Genomic DNA, 14,060 nt, shown 5'->3' with positions numbered 1-14,060 from the left:
ACTAAGGTGGTGAGCAACAGCAGAAAGGACTGGGCAGATCGCCTGGTTGAAGCCACATGGGCTTACAACACCACTTGGAAGACCACCACCGGCTTCACATCGTATGAGCTGGTCTATGGGAAGAAAGCTTTGCTGTCCATTGAGTTTGAATACAACACTTTGAGGATGGCAGCTCAGCTGGACCTAGATCTCAGCCATGCACAACAAGAAAAGCTATTGCAGCTGAATGGCCTGGATGAGCACCGAATTCAGGCCCTCCTTCACTCAGAAGTGGTTCAACTTCAGAGAAAGGTGTGGCATGACCAACATCTCCATGACAAGCAATTTCAGCCGGGAGATTGGGCTTTGTTGTATGACTCTAGATACAAAGATTTCAAGGGGAAGCTGAGAACCAGATGGCTAGGACCATATGCAGTGGAAAAATGCCATGACAATGGATCTGTCCTTATTCGAACCATTGATGAGGAAGCCATTCCCATGCTTGTCAATGGGCATCGATTGAAGATCTACAGGAGACCTCTCTCAAGACAAGAGTTCATCAAAACTATGGAGAAATCTGTATTGGTCATAGAGAAGGGTTCTGCCTCTGGTTTTGGCATACCCTGAAGAATAAAAAAAATAAAAAAAAAATAAAAATAATAATAATAATAAAGATCCTTGGATGAAAACCTCTCTGAGGTGCCCAAGGCAGGTGGTAGGGGTGAAAACCTCATTGAGGCACCTCTATTGTCTTTCAAAAGAAAAAAAAAACAAAAAAAAGGGAAAAGGTTTGAAAAAGATCCTTGAGTGAAAACCTCTCTGAGGCGCTCAGGGTAGATGGCACGGGTGAAAACCTCTTTGAGGCGCCCCTGTTATCTTTCAAAAAAAGAGAAAAAAAAAACAATAAGCAAAATATGGTAAAATTGCATGCAGGTTGCAGATGTTCTATGGAGGAGAGGAAGCCCTTCAACTCAAAGCCAAGGGTCCTTATCATGCTGTCAAGAGACCTCACCAGAACCTCCTCCAAGGATACCCATGTTTTTTCAAGGTATGTGAAATTTTATCATGGTTTGAATCTTCTACAGGAAGATGTAGTCTTTCTACAGGAAGACGCAGATTTTCTACAGGAAAGTGCAGACTTTCTACAGGAAGCCCGAACTTTCTACAGGAAGCTCTGTGTTCTACAGGAAACTTCCTGTAGAAGTTTGGGACGGCCCAAAATTCATTTTAAAAGGAGATCTAGCGAATACGGATCGGTTTGGACGCATGCAAGCCTCTGTTGGCACCCTTGCACATTGCTGTTACCTTGCTCCATCATCCTTGTCGACATGCAACCAAGTTCCCTGCACCAACAAAGCAGATCGATGAGTTCTCGCGGGAAAAGCCATTTTCAAAGATAAACAAGTGCTGAGATCTCATACCACAGGCATCAGAAGCTCCGGGAGCGTGATCGAAAGGCCAGATCCTCCGTCGTGCAGCATGCACCCAAGGAGGAAGAACTGTTATGAGACACCCCGCGGGAATCCTGTAACAGTTAAACCTGCTAGAGTGGATACCATTCACAACACCGCCATCTGCAATGAAACACGGGCGCATGCAACCAAAGCATCCACTCCATCGTCAGCAGCCTGTAACCATGAGCCTCCGGGTCTGTGTAAGTCGCATGCAGCAGGTAGATCCACTCACCATCGTCCAAAAACTGGAAAAATCGTGTGCAGCCACGCAGGTAAGTGTCTCCACCCTTCCTTCCATCAAATCGCATGAATTTTACTTTGAATTGTTTGCACAGCGTAAAAGTGAATGGTTGAGCGGCCGTATGGCCAGTCGACTGGCCACGTCGGCTAGTTATGGTATAATTGGATGTTTGGGTGGCGGCCACGACAAAGAGAATTAGCAGCACGCACGTGAGAACACTCCCGTCGGAAGCAATGAGTTTAATAGAAAGAGGCGGCGACAGATTTGTGGGAATGGATGCGGCAGCAAGTGAATACGCAGGCGAATGATGGATGACGTCGCCCAACGGTCCGGCGGGAAAACTCATCCCCCGCGCCACGGATTGCGCCGATTCAAAATCTAATCGGCTAGATTGTGCGCATGCATTTATCAACCACCACTTCAAAACTCGAGTGGCTATTATGATCTCCTCTGCACTTTGGGGGTCCAGGTGGACTAGGCAGGTGGCCACCAATATCCACCTGGATCACTCATTGGTATAGTCATAACTATTCTCTTTTACGCTAATGGTATTTCTCTTTTGACAAGCAAACCTTACAATCTTGTCAAATAACTAAGAATCCACCAAGATTTTTGTTCCAGTATTGGTACGACTAGTAATATTGAGAAAACAAAAGTCATAATAATCAAATCCATAAATATCACATATGATACGATCAAAAAAATTAGTATAAGTTCATAAAAATATCTTGGAATCGATATCCATCACAAGCTCAAGTAGAATTATAGAATTGAGAAAAGGATAAATGGAGGGTGGAAAGCTTGTAATGGATTTGAAAACAATTTTTAGTCAACGAATTTTAAGAAATGTGATAAAGAGAAACTCTTCTTTGAGCCTCTTGTCACCCCTGTTACACTATATGGATGTGAGGTTTGGGGATGTATTATCTCCAGAGAGTTGTGGAAGAAGATAGAACAAATTCAAAAGTAGTTTATACGTGACAATATCAAGATTAAAAGAAATACACCCTATCCTATCCTCCTAATCAAAGCAAGACTTTTCCATATTGAAAGCATGGCTATGATCTAGGTATCTTATGTATACGAAGAGGTTAAAGAGCATGGAAGACAAGACTAAAAAATATGAAATAAGAAATTTAGGAATGAACCACACAACTCAGAGGTGAGTCGAGTTGCACATAGAGGTTGCCCAAGCAGCACTGCTAAACATTCATTAAATAAACAATAAAAAGATACAAATATTATAGGACTCCATTTATTTAGGGAGATCAAACAAACTCTTGGGAAATAAGATCTAACTCCTAAATACACATACAATCAAAACTACCTAACGAATCCATTTTCCATTATTTTCAAGTTCCCCCCTTAATGGAGAAAGGATTTATTTGCACACCTAAGATCTCCCTAAACAATTCAAATTTCATCTTCTCAAGGGGATTTGTTAAAATAAGTGCCATTTTCACAAGTATTACAATATTCAAGAAAAATTTCTTTATAATGTATCTTCTCTCTAATAAAATGAAACTGAGCATCAACATGCTTTTTTCTTGCATGATACATTGGATTGATTGCCAACTTGATCGAGCTCTGGTTGTCACATTTGACCAGAGTAGCCTTCTTTTGTTTTTTTCGAACATCTAGAAGAACTCTCCTCAACCAAAAAACTTCACAAGTTGATGCACAGAAAGCTTTATATTCTACCTTAGTAGATGACAATGATATAGATGGTTGCTTCGTGCTACTCCATGAAATAATCCTGGATCCAATGTTGAATGCATAACTTGTAGTAGATCTCCCATCATCTGATTACCAGCCCATTCTGAATCTGAGTAACCTGCCAGCTCAACATCAAATGAATCAATATACTTAAGACAAATTAAATTGGAATTTCTGGATGTTATTTTTGACATTTCTTGTTGCCATTTTCAACAAAAAGTAACAAAAAATAGCATTGGTGAGGGTCAATAAATGATCGTTACTAGAAGTGTCACCAAAGAGAGAATTAATGATGGGCCTTTAACGACCCTCACCAAAAGTGTCATTGAAAATGAATTTGGTGACAAACCTTAAAGGACCATCACTATATACACTTACAACAATGTTTTTTTAAGGACCACCAATATACGTTCCATTGGTGACAGACCTTAAAGGTCCATCACAAGCATGAACCTCACCGATGACCTTTTTTGTTGTATTGTCTTAAGCAGGAATGCAAGGAGATGCAGAGTAGGTGACAACAACCATATTGATAAAAAAAATTGGCAGTAAGTGGGGTCTCTTCAGTTGATTTCTAGTCTCCTTGGACTTGTTGATGAGCCCCAATTTTTGGTACAATTTGGGCTCATTTGGCCTACTTGCTTTGCTCAAACCATTCATCTTTTATTGCTTATGCATTCATTTCTTGGTTTATTCGTGTTGTTTGTAGGAAGAAGGGTAGGCATTCTATCTACGTGACTAATACATGATGATTTCAGGTTTTTGACATTAAAAGGGAGCAAAGACCACGAGAAAGGAGACAAGGAGACAGTAAGGTGGCACTGCTGGTTTTTAGGAGAGGATGTCCATAGTCTTGGGGACCTTCCTCGTGATTCCCACCATAGCTCCGAGCTCCAACCAATCTCCCCACCGAGCTTAGAGGCAGCCAACCGTTCTACAGGAACAACAATTACAACTGTTCTACAGGATCAGCAATTTAGCCTTCAGTTGGACAGCCGAGCTCCACAAATCAAGGAAACCTGTTGGATTATCATTTTGCATAAATACTGAGGCCGTAGCCTTTGATAGGAGCTTTTTGAACTTTTGCATTACTCTTGTAATTTCGAAGTACGAGCTACAGCTCGGTGTTGGTTCTTTTTGTAAGCCAGTTTTGGCATGACATCAGATTTTTGGTTATGAATAAAGGCAGGCAGATTTTGATCTCATTCTGAGTTTCTAAGGGAGCTATAACTCTCAGGTTAGGGCCCAAACTGAGAGCAATAGATCTCCTCGGTGTTGTAATGTTATTTTCCTTTCGTTCCAGCACTTCGTTTCTTTACTTTGACATGCAATTCGAATTTACAGTCTGCTGATTTAGTTTTTTTATGGGATTGAATAGGATTACTATATGGTGAATTTGTTTCCAGTTGCTTAGGTTAGAAGAGGATAGTTATAATTCATTGGAGCTCCAGAAAAAGGTTGTTAGAGATCACTGCCATCTCTGCTTAGGGATTGGGGTGCAGTCCATATCAACCACCAAAAAGAAACGCAGTTCTTTTCACGTCCATGCAAGCTGCAACAGTTACTTTAGTCGTACATCCATCCATGCACTTTGGTCTTGATCATTACTTCTTCATTCCACTTCCATGCACGAGTTTCTTTCACAAATTGCACTACTGTTCATTGGTTCAAAATAGCACAGTTAACATAGGTTAAAGAGTTCTCGCTTTTGGTGACATTCATAGACAATTTGTTACATCTACACTGCTCCACACCATTCCATTACCTTCCTCTTCTTTCCAACCACACCTGAAGCCACTCAACCGACCTCCGTTCAACTCGTTTACCTTCCAGCTCTCCCATTACTCACATAGCTCCATTTACTTAACCTTTCGTTGATCCCATCCTTCCAGCCATCAACCCACTGCATGCACTCTTTCTCCATCTGACTTCTCTGCTCCTGAGCCATCACCAGTCCCATCTCCATCTCACCTATCCTCCCACACCACTCCATCACTTCACCATCTCCCAAAACTCCCACGATCGAACATCCTGTAGAATTGCACAGACTTCCTGTAGAACCCCTGAGTTTCCTGTAGGATCCCCTGCAGACTTCCTGTAGAAGCCTGCAAACTCGGTTGCTGAGCATCCGAACGTGGTCGACTTCTATGGACTGATGCGAGAGACCCTCTGGGACCTCTCCTAGCCATCCTGACCTTGCCCATGCTTTCCTTCCATTCGAACCGCTCCTGCACAGTCAAACCCTAATCAAAAGCATCATCACAATAAATCCAACCACTTAATGAAAAAATACAAAAACATGTCTTTTCAGATGCAAGTAGCTTAGATGCATGTATTTCAGCTCACTGCAAGTAATGGCATCATTGGTAGAAGTTTCATTCACAATTTTGCATTGTAAGGGCCTAGCTAGTCAAATTAGGGTTTACTAGGGTTTTCATGCTTTGTTGGCTTTCAGTTTCTTTCTGCAAATAAATTAGCCTCCTTTGAGTTAGCTTTCGTCCATCACTCATAAAGCTTCTTCTGTGAGCATATAGAAGTTGGCTTGAGCCCTAGCGGACTTGTGCCAGCTGACCAAGTGACAGTTGCGACAAGAGCTAGTACTTGTGCATACAACACCGTCGCTTCCAAGTTTGTACGAACTACCGGGTTGATAAAATTAGAGATAGGAAGCTCCAGGAGTTGTAGCATTATTGCTACAATACTGGAGCCCACCACTTGTCTTCACCAAGACTCTAATACCATGTTAAAATATGAAAGTTATATGCAGAAATCTAAAAATCCTTTGCAGAAACTTGAAAGTTCTATGCATAAATCTAAAAATTATTTGTAGAAACTTGAAAGTTCTATGAAAAAATTGAATGTACTTGCAAAAATTGAATGAAATTCATTGTACTTTACAAAAACTTGAATGTACTTTGTAGAAAATTGAATGAACTTTACAGAAAATTGAATGTATTATGTTGTTACAATTACTTAGAATGCATATTTCTTCTTCAAAACTTTTCAGACCAGCAATTGTAGATAGAAAATAAACTTAAAGATCATATGAAGACATCCAAACACAAATATAATACACTAAGATTAGGTCCAATGACTAGGAAAAAACCCATAATGGGAAGACCCAAATGATTATTCTTTTATTAGATTTCTTTAATTGTTCAGCAAAGTACAAAGACAGAGATAATGTGAATGAACAAATTCACCAATATTTGATCAACTTGCAGCTGAATTGTTCTTGCTCTTTGCTTGAAGATCTCATTCTCTTGATCATATCTTGTCCTTTACACTTGCTTCAGCTCTTCCCTTGCTCTTACTCTTCACTTTCTCTCACACTTCTCTTGCACACACTCAACACTGGGTCTCGTTCTTCACATTGAACATGCTACTCTCAACTCTAACTTGCTCTTGCTTAAATAAATGAGAAAGGAGAGGAGTTACAAAATGAATTCATGCCTTGAGCCAATAATAGGAGAATTGAATTCCATGACGAAGGAGTTACTTGAGGAGAAGTGTAACTCATCCCAATAATAGAGAGAGAGGTACACTTGTCTTGAGGAGTTACAATTCGAATTAGGGGGAGAGAGAGTTACACTTAGAAATGAGAGAATATTTGGTGAGAGTTACAAATCAAATTGAAAGAGGGAGTTACAAGTGTACTTAATGAGGAGGAGTTACACTTTTACCATACATTAAATTAGTGAGGGAGAGTTACATTCTCTTAAGTGTGGAGTTACTATTTTATTCCAAGAGAGGTTGGATTTTCCAAGTAAGATATTCTTAATTTAATTTACTTATTCCACGAGAGAATTCATTTTTATTAATCCATTAAAGATGAATGACTTAGACTATTATATAAATAATAGTATCATAATAATAATAATACTAGTAAGGATAAATATATTGATGCTTGACTTGTATAATCATGATTGATTTGATTTTAAAGTGGATTCCATATGTCAGAGATTATCCTTGATCATTTAGCCACTTCCAAATTGAGATGTGACTTACTATTTTTGGGAAGTCATATTATAATTGTCATAAATGAAATTTTATTATAAGAGGTTAAAACAAAACTGAAAGATATTTCTTCTATGAAAAATTCATCCCTGAGCTGCTAAATGTTAACAGAAGTAGTGTGGGTTCAAGTCTCCCTAAACATGTTGGCCCTTATGGCATTTATGAAATATTGGTTCTACTATTAAAATGCACTCATTACTATTAAAAAAAAAATATTTGTTTATTATCATCTTTGTACTCAAAACTACCTAAATTACACATAATTTTCTTATTTTCCAAAAATATACTATTTTCTAAAAATACACCATTTACCATACAAACTTGTTAAAAATGTGTTCAAATGTATTCTCAATTTTTAAATTTATTAAATTTTACATTTTTCAAATGTAGGACTATTTTTAAGATTTATAAATATATCACAATGTTCAAACCTATGTTCAAACCTATGAATGTACAATTATTTTTAAGATTTGTATATGTATTACCGTTTTCAAACCTATAAATATATAACTATTTTAAAGATTTATAAATGGTCTATTTTAAAGATTTATAAATGTATCACCATTTTCAGACTTATGAATGTATAACTAAGTCGGAATGTATAACTATTTTTAAGATTTATAAATGTATCACCATTTTCAGACTTATAAATGTATAACTAAGTCTGAATGTATAACTATTTTTAAAATTTATAAATGTATCACCATTTCGAGATTAGAAAGTTATCACCAATGCTCAATCAAAATAACTCTAAGTAGATATTTATGATTAATATTAACTTGAAAACTTCACTTCGATTATTTGGACATTCCTATTCGCTATAATATCTACTAAGAGCCATATTGAATATTAACCATGGCCACATTCAAAAAAATATGCCGAAAACGAAATCCATTGTTCGGAAAGGTATGTTTGGAATTGGATGTCAGTGAATGTTGTAAGAAAAGGCCATGTTTCTAGCCAGGTTGGTTCCTTCAAATTAGAGTTTCCAAATGGATGAAATCACAAAAATTACAATGCGAACATTCTGATAAATAACAAAAATATAATTAATTCTGATAATGCGGGCATTCTAACACATAATTGCATATTCTGTTAACTGCAGATAAATATATGGTAGAGAGAAGGTCATGTGCCGGTTCCGTGATTCTCCAATCCAGGATTTAGCCTTTTACAAATGGAACATCAAGTGATTAAAGCTCTCCTGCAGACCGATGATCAACTGTTGTCACTTCAAAAACTGTGTTCTTAGGCTTTGATCTCATCGAGGTACTCTCCCATCGCAGTGCAAAGCTGGACAGTCACAGTCATCAAGCTTCTCCAACAACCTCAAACGTTCAACACCTTCCAGCTCTTCTATCTGGCTGCATCCATGAACATCCAGTTGTTTAAGTTTTGTCAGCTGCCCCAAACCCCGTATTCTCTTCAGATTTTCACATCCAGATGCTCGCAGCTCCTCCAGAGACACCAATGTTTCAATACCTGCCACTTCCTCCACTTCTGTCCACCCGCTAAGGTTTAGCGTTTGAAGTTCGGCAAGACCAAAAAGGCCCAGATCTATTTTCTTCAATTTAGGACAAGAAATCAAGCTCAGCTGGATGAGCGTAGTCGGCAATGTTCTAACATCAACAAGACCAGGACAACATTTGACTTCCAACACGCTCAACTGTCCGAGGGAATCCGGCAAACACTTCAATCTCGGGCAATTAACCAGTCTCAATTCCTTCAGATTACTTAGGATGCTGAGCGAACGCGGCAGCATTTTCGAGAAAGAGCCATCCAATTCCAAAACTTCCAGATTGCAGAGGTTTTCAAAAGTGCTAGGTAATTCCTTTATATGTAATTCATGGAGAGACGGTGGAAGTTGGAGAGGCATTAATTGGTTCATCTCCTCGGCCAACAGTGCCTGCCTAAAGTGTGTTAGAGAGGCACTGTCACTCGTCTCCCCCATCCTCGGACACTCCCTCACCGCCCATTTCTTCTCCGCCCATTTCCTCTCTGCCCTCCACGCCTCCCACCTCCTCCCGTGCAGCTTCCACCGCCATATTGTCCAACAAATAAAGAACCCTTAAAATAACGCAAACACCCCCGCCCCACATTCCGCAGCCCACACCAACATCGACAACGTCGACCGCAAAACACACACCCCAAAAATTATAGCCAACACAACGATCACGCCCGCCCAGGCCTGGAATTTGACGTCCTGTAGGACGTATTTTGAATTCTAGGACGTATTTGACGGTAAGTGTAAATGTTTCCACGTCAAGTTTGACGTGTTTTAGAGATTTGCAACCTGTCAAAATGACGTTTATATTTGGATTTCAACCGTCAAAATTTATGATAACTGTTTTGAGTTAGTTATGCTAGCCAGGGACCGGTACACAACAGAGTTCCAACTTCGTAGAGTGTAGGGTTTTGGTTTTGAAAGAGGAGAGAAGGACGAACGAGAGGAGTAGGGAAAGGTACATATCGATTGCATTCCTGCCTTGTTTATCATGTCTCGGCATTCGCGGCTTGAATTTTAGAAACTCCAGGTGGCCTCGACATTGTGATATTGGCGCAGCGTCTATATAGGCAAGGTTGTTGATGGGTTCGTTTTCTGAATTGTGAAATCTTTTACAAACAAGCCAGAGTACAACAGGAGTCCTCCGCAACACTTTTCTTTTAAGTCGGAATCTGTACATCATTCAATCAACTTTGCTATGTATCATATTACTTTTAATCATATTTTAAATGTTCTGTTTTGTGTAAAAAAATCTCTAGCTTTTGACTTTTATTTATAGTGTGGAAAGCGAAAGATTTATTATAGTTTCAACCATTCACATTTATGTCATTGCAAGCTCAAACAGTGCTTATTCCACCTTCCTTAATTCAATTTAATTACCACGTCTGAAACCCATGATTATTCTGGTTGATTTTATAAATTACTACTGCAATCGCTGGAAACCATTATTATTATTACAGTTGATTCCAACAAATTTTTACTGGTGACATATTTTTGCTTTTATTAGTAATCACGTAAACTAATTTTCATGTTATGTTATCCAGAAATAAAAACTCAAAGTATATTTTGAAAGCTTGATTGTCTACTCACTTTGTCCAAACGCTTCCTTTTGAGATGACATTTAAATATCTATTGTATGTAATATGATACTTACACATATAAATCCATATATTATAAAATACATGAGATTATATTTTTGCCTGAAACATTTTGTGTCCTGCCAGGCTGCCACTGCCACTCGTAACTAGCTGTTGAGGTTCCTTTTTATAACAAATGTTTAGATTGAAGATTAAATACACTCTTCCTTTTTTATAACAAATACTTAGATTGAAGATTAAATGCACTCTTCATATATATTTATATATTGTCTTTTTTTTTAATAGAGAGATTTAAAATTGATACTAAAGTAGTTGAACACTCCAAGCTAATTACATCTAACATGTTCTCCTGCTCCTAATGTTTGTAGAGCATGATGCCTCATCATTTTATCATAAACATTCAGAAGTATGAAACCATCAAAAGTATTTCTAATTGAAATCATCAATGTACAAAAAAAAAGTATAAAATCCATATTCACATTACCACCGAAAGGAGAATTGAGTAATTGATCTATAATGTATCGAGTGAGGCCTATTAAATGCTCTATTTAATCAAGATATTGTTACAACTTACTTTCCAACTTCTTTCCTCATCATATCAATATTTATTATTGATTAGGAGGGATGTTGTCTTTTTAAGTGTCATACTTTTACAATGTGTTATTATTTTCCAACTTTTCATTTAATAATGGTGATTGAGGATTTTTATCATCTTAATCATGTGGTTTTTTTTAGTGTTCTTTAAGTGTTAACAAGTAAGTATATAATCAAAATTATTAATTCAAAAGCTAAAAAATCTCATAAAGTCTTAAAGGTATGGTTGCATGCTATTTAAAAACACTTATGTTAACTTAGGAAAACAAGGCACTTTGAGAGGGAGATTAATGGACACTGAGATGTAAGATTAGTTTTTAGATAAGGGAAGATTGACACTCAAAAATTTGAGTAGAACGTAAAATGAAGGGCATGAAAAGTTCAAAAACGTCGTCAAATTTTCATTTGACGGGCAGAGAGGATTTGAAATTCCAGCCCTGCGCCCGCCACATACGCGATAGACTGTATTCTCCGCCGCATCGTCCACTGCCGGTCCATCCACTTGTCACTCCACACCCTCTCCTCCAACTCCCCCGACTCCTCAAACTCCACCCACTCATCAATCTCCACCGACACACGAATATCCACAAACACCTCCTTGTTCCTCTGCTGGTTTATCCACTTGTCCCTCCACACCCTCTCCTCCAACTCACCCTCCTGCTGCTTCTCCATCTCCATCTTGTACCACTGCTGGACGTGCCGCTCCCTCGATCTCGCTATATTTTTGTTGGTTGTGGTCGAAATAATCAACATGTCGCTATAGATCAAGATATTTAAGCCTAATTAACTTCTCGAAGGAATTTGGAAGCCTCTTCAAACTGCGGGAGCACGACAGATTGAGGTGTTCGAGGGTGACCAAATTGCCAAACGAATCCGGCAGTGACTTCATTTTCCAAAGCATTTATTAACTCAAAACGCTTGAAACTCCTATGTCCTCTACTATAGAAAAGTTAATGCACCCTGACATGCAAGGGGAATAGTGACTGTCTTGCTGCTAACACGACAAAGTCAACTTTGAGGGAAATATAAATGCAAGGCCACCACTATTCTCCTTACATGTCAAGGTGCATTAACTTTTCTATAGTGGTAGAAATAACAGCGGACAAAGTTCATCAGGCAGTGATCTCATATTGTTCTGCTCGCTCGTGTAACCAGATGTAAATCCCTTCGAGGTGGTTCAGCTGTCCAATGGACCTGGGAAGCTTTGAGAGAGGAGCCAAAATCTTTAACTCCCGCAGCTGCAAAGGTGCCTGCAAAATGTTAAAGAATTTCAACTATAATAAAGATGCAGAGATTCAATTTTGCGGTGCGAGATATCCATAGTGATAGCGCACAGAAAGTTACTAGTTGACAAATTTCTTATTTACCTGCGCTTTGCATTGCCACAATATTTTCAATGCTTTCCCGGCTACGTATAGGACTATTAGATTCTCCTTTGGAATCCAGGAAGGCAGAGAAGAGTGGCCACACTTGTACCAGCGAAGCCATCTCAGATTTGGCAAAGCCACCGTTCTCAAAATGCTTTCCAAAAGCTGGTCTTCGGTAATAAGAAGTTGCAAGTTGTTCATAGTAACAGTTTTGTGTAGTCTATTGCAAAGCTTCATCACGGGGTTCCCCAACAGCTCATGAGTCGTCCTTTTGAACCATGTCATGTCTGACCGGAATGGTGCATAATACTTTGGCTCTTGATTTGCACTAGGAACCATACTAATTCCGCAAACATTGTGATTCTGTAAATACAGACAAGAATTGAAACATTATGCTTCTTTAAAAACAATGAAGAATTTGAACATCGGGATTCCGTAAATATTGAATAAACTCTTTTTAAAGGCTTGAATGACTGAAGCACTTACAGCTGGTTGCTCTAACATACGCAACAAACTACCAATGTTGCTGTTCTCCGTCCGATCCCACAAATAAGGAATGCGGAATCCTGAATTCTCAGCGATCCTTCTTCCCAATTCTCTTAGGTGATCGTGCATATGTATAAAATTTTCACCGTCTACCTCAACAAGAGATTTGTTCTGTAAATTTTGAAATACAGACCCTGATTGGTCCCATACTTTCATGGCCGTATCCATCTTTTCTCCTATGAGAAAACAAGAAATATACAAAAATAGTTGTTTCTCCTCTTCATCGAGTGAATCAAAACTAATTTTAAGAATTTGTTGTATATCAGGATGCCCATATTTAAGTCTCCTCAATTCGGCCTCCCAGTAAGTTTCATCTCTGTTTCCACAAAAATGACTCCCTATTACTTTTAAGGATAAAGGCAACCCACTGCAAACCCTTAAAATGTTATCTACCAGATATTGAAAACTGGGGGGTGGATGGGGCTGGCAAAAAGCATGGCGGCAGAAGAGCTCCCTGGAGTGATGTGTATTCAGGCCACTTAACTTATAAATCGATTCAGGTTGTATTCCTGACCTTGCAAGAACACATTTGTCCCGGGACGTTATCAAAATTAAACAGTTTGAGGGAAAGGTATATTTATCTGCACCTGGCAAAAGTGCATCCAGCTGATCCAGATGATCTACATCATCCAAAATTAGCATGCCGTGAGAAAAGGATCGGAAACACGACATGAGCTGCTGTCTACCAATATCAATACTGTCTATTTGGTAATCGTTTCCAAACAAGCTCCGAAGAAGTTTTTTCTGCAAACCAACTAGAGAGCCTCCTCCACTTTTAGCTGTATCTCTAACTGCAGATAAAAAGCAGGTTCTACGATAGTAGGGTCTCTTCCGATTGAAGAGTTCTTTTGCCAGTGTTGTCTTTCCTATTCCACCTAACCCTACAATGGCCGCTACGTTGGGTCTATTTTCAGGCAGTTTCGATAAGAAACTTTCGAAATGTTTCACCTTCTCCTCCAAACCCGTTGGATAATCGGCCACATAGACCTCTTTCTCTTTCTTTTTGACCTTTTTCAACAGAAGTTCAACCAGCTTCTCCAGCAG

The sequence above is a fragment of the Pinus tabuliformis genome, chromosome 1_1 (assembly GCF_031772625.1).
Source record: "Pinus tabuliformis cultivar Carrire ecotype Pingquan chromosome 1_1, CPIR1, whole genome shotgun sequence".
Lineage (NCBI taxonomy): Eukaryota > Viridiplantae > Streptophyta > Pinopsida > Pinales > Pinaceae > Pinus > Pinus tabuliformis.
Note: the sequence above shows the minus strand (reverse complement) of the source record.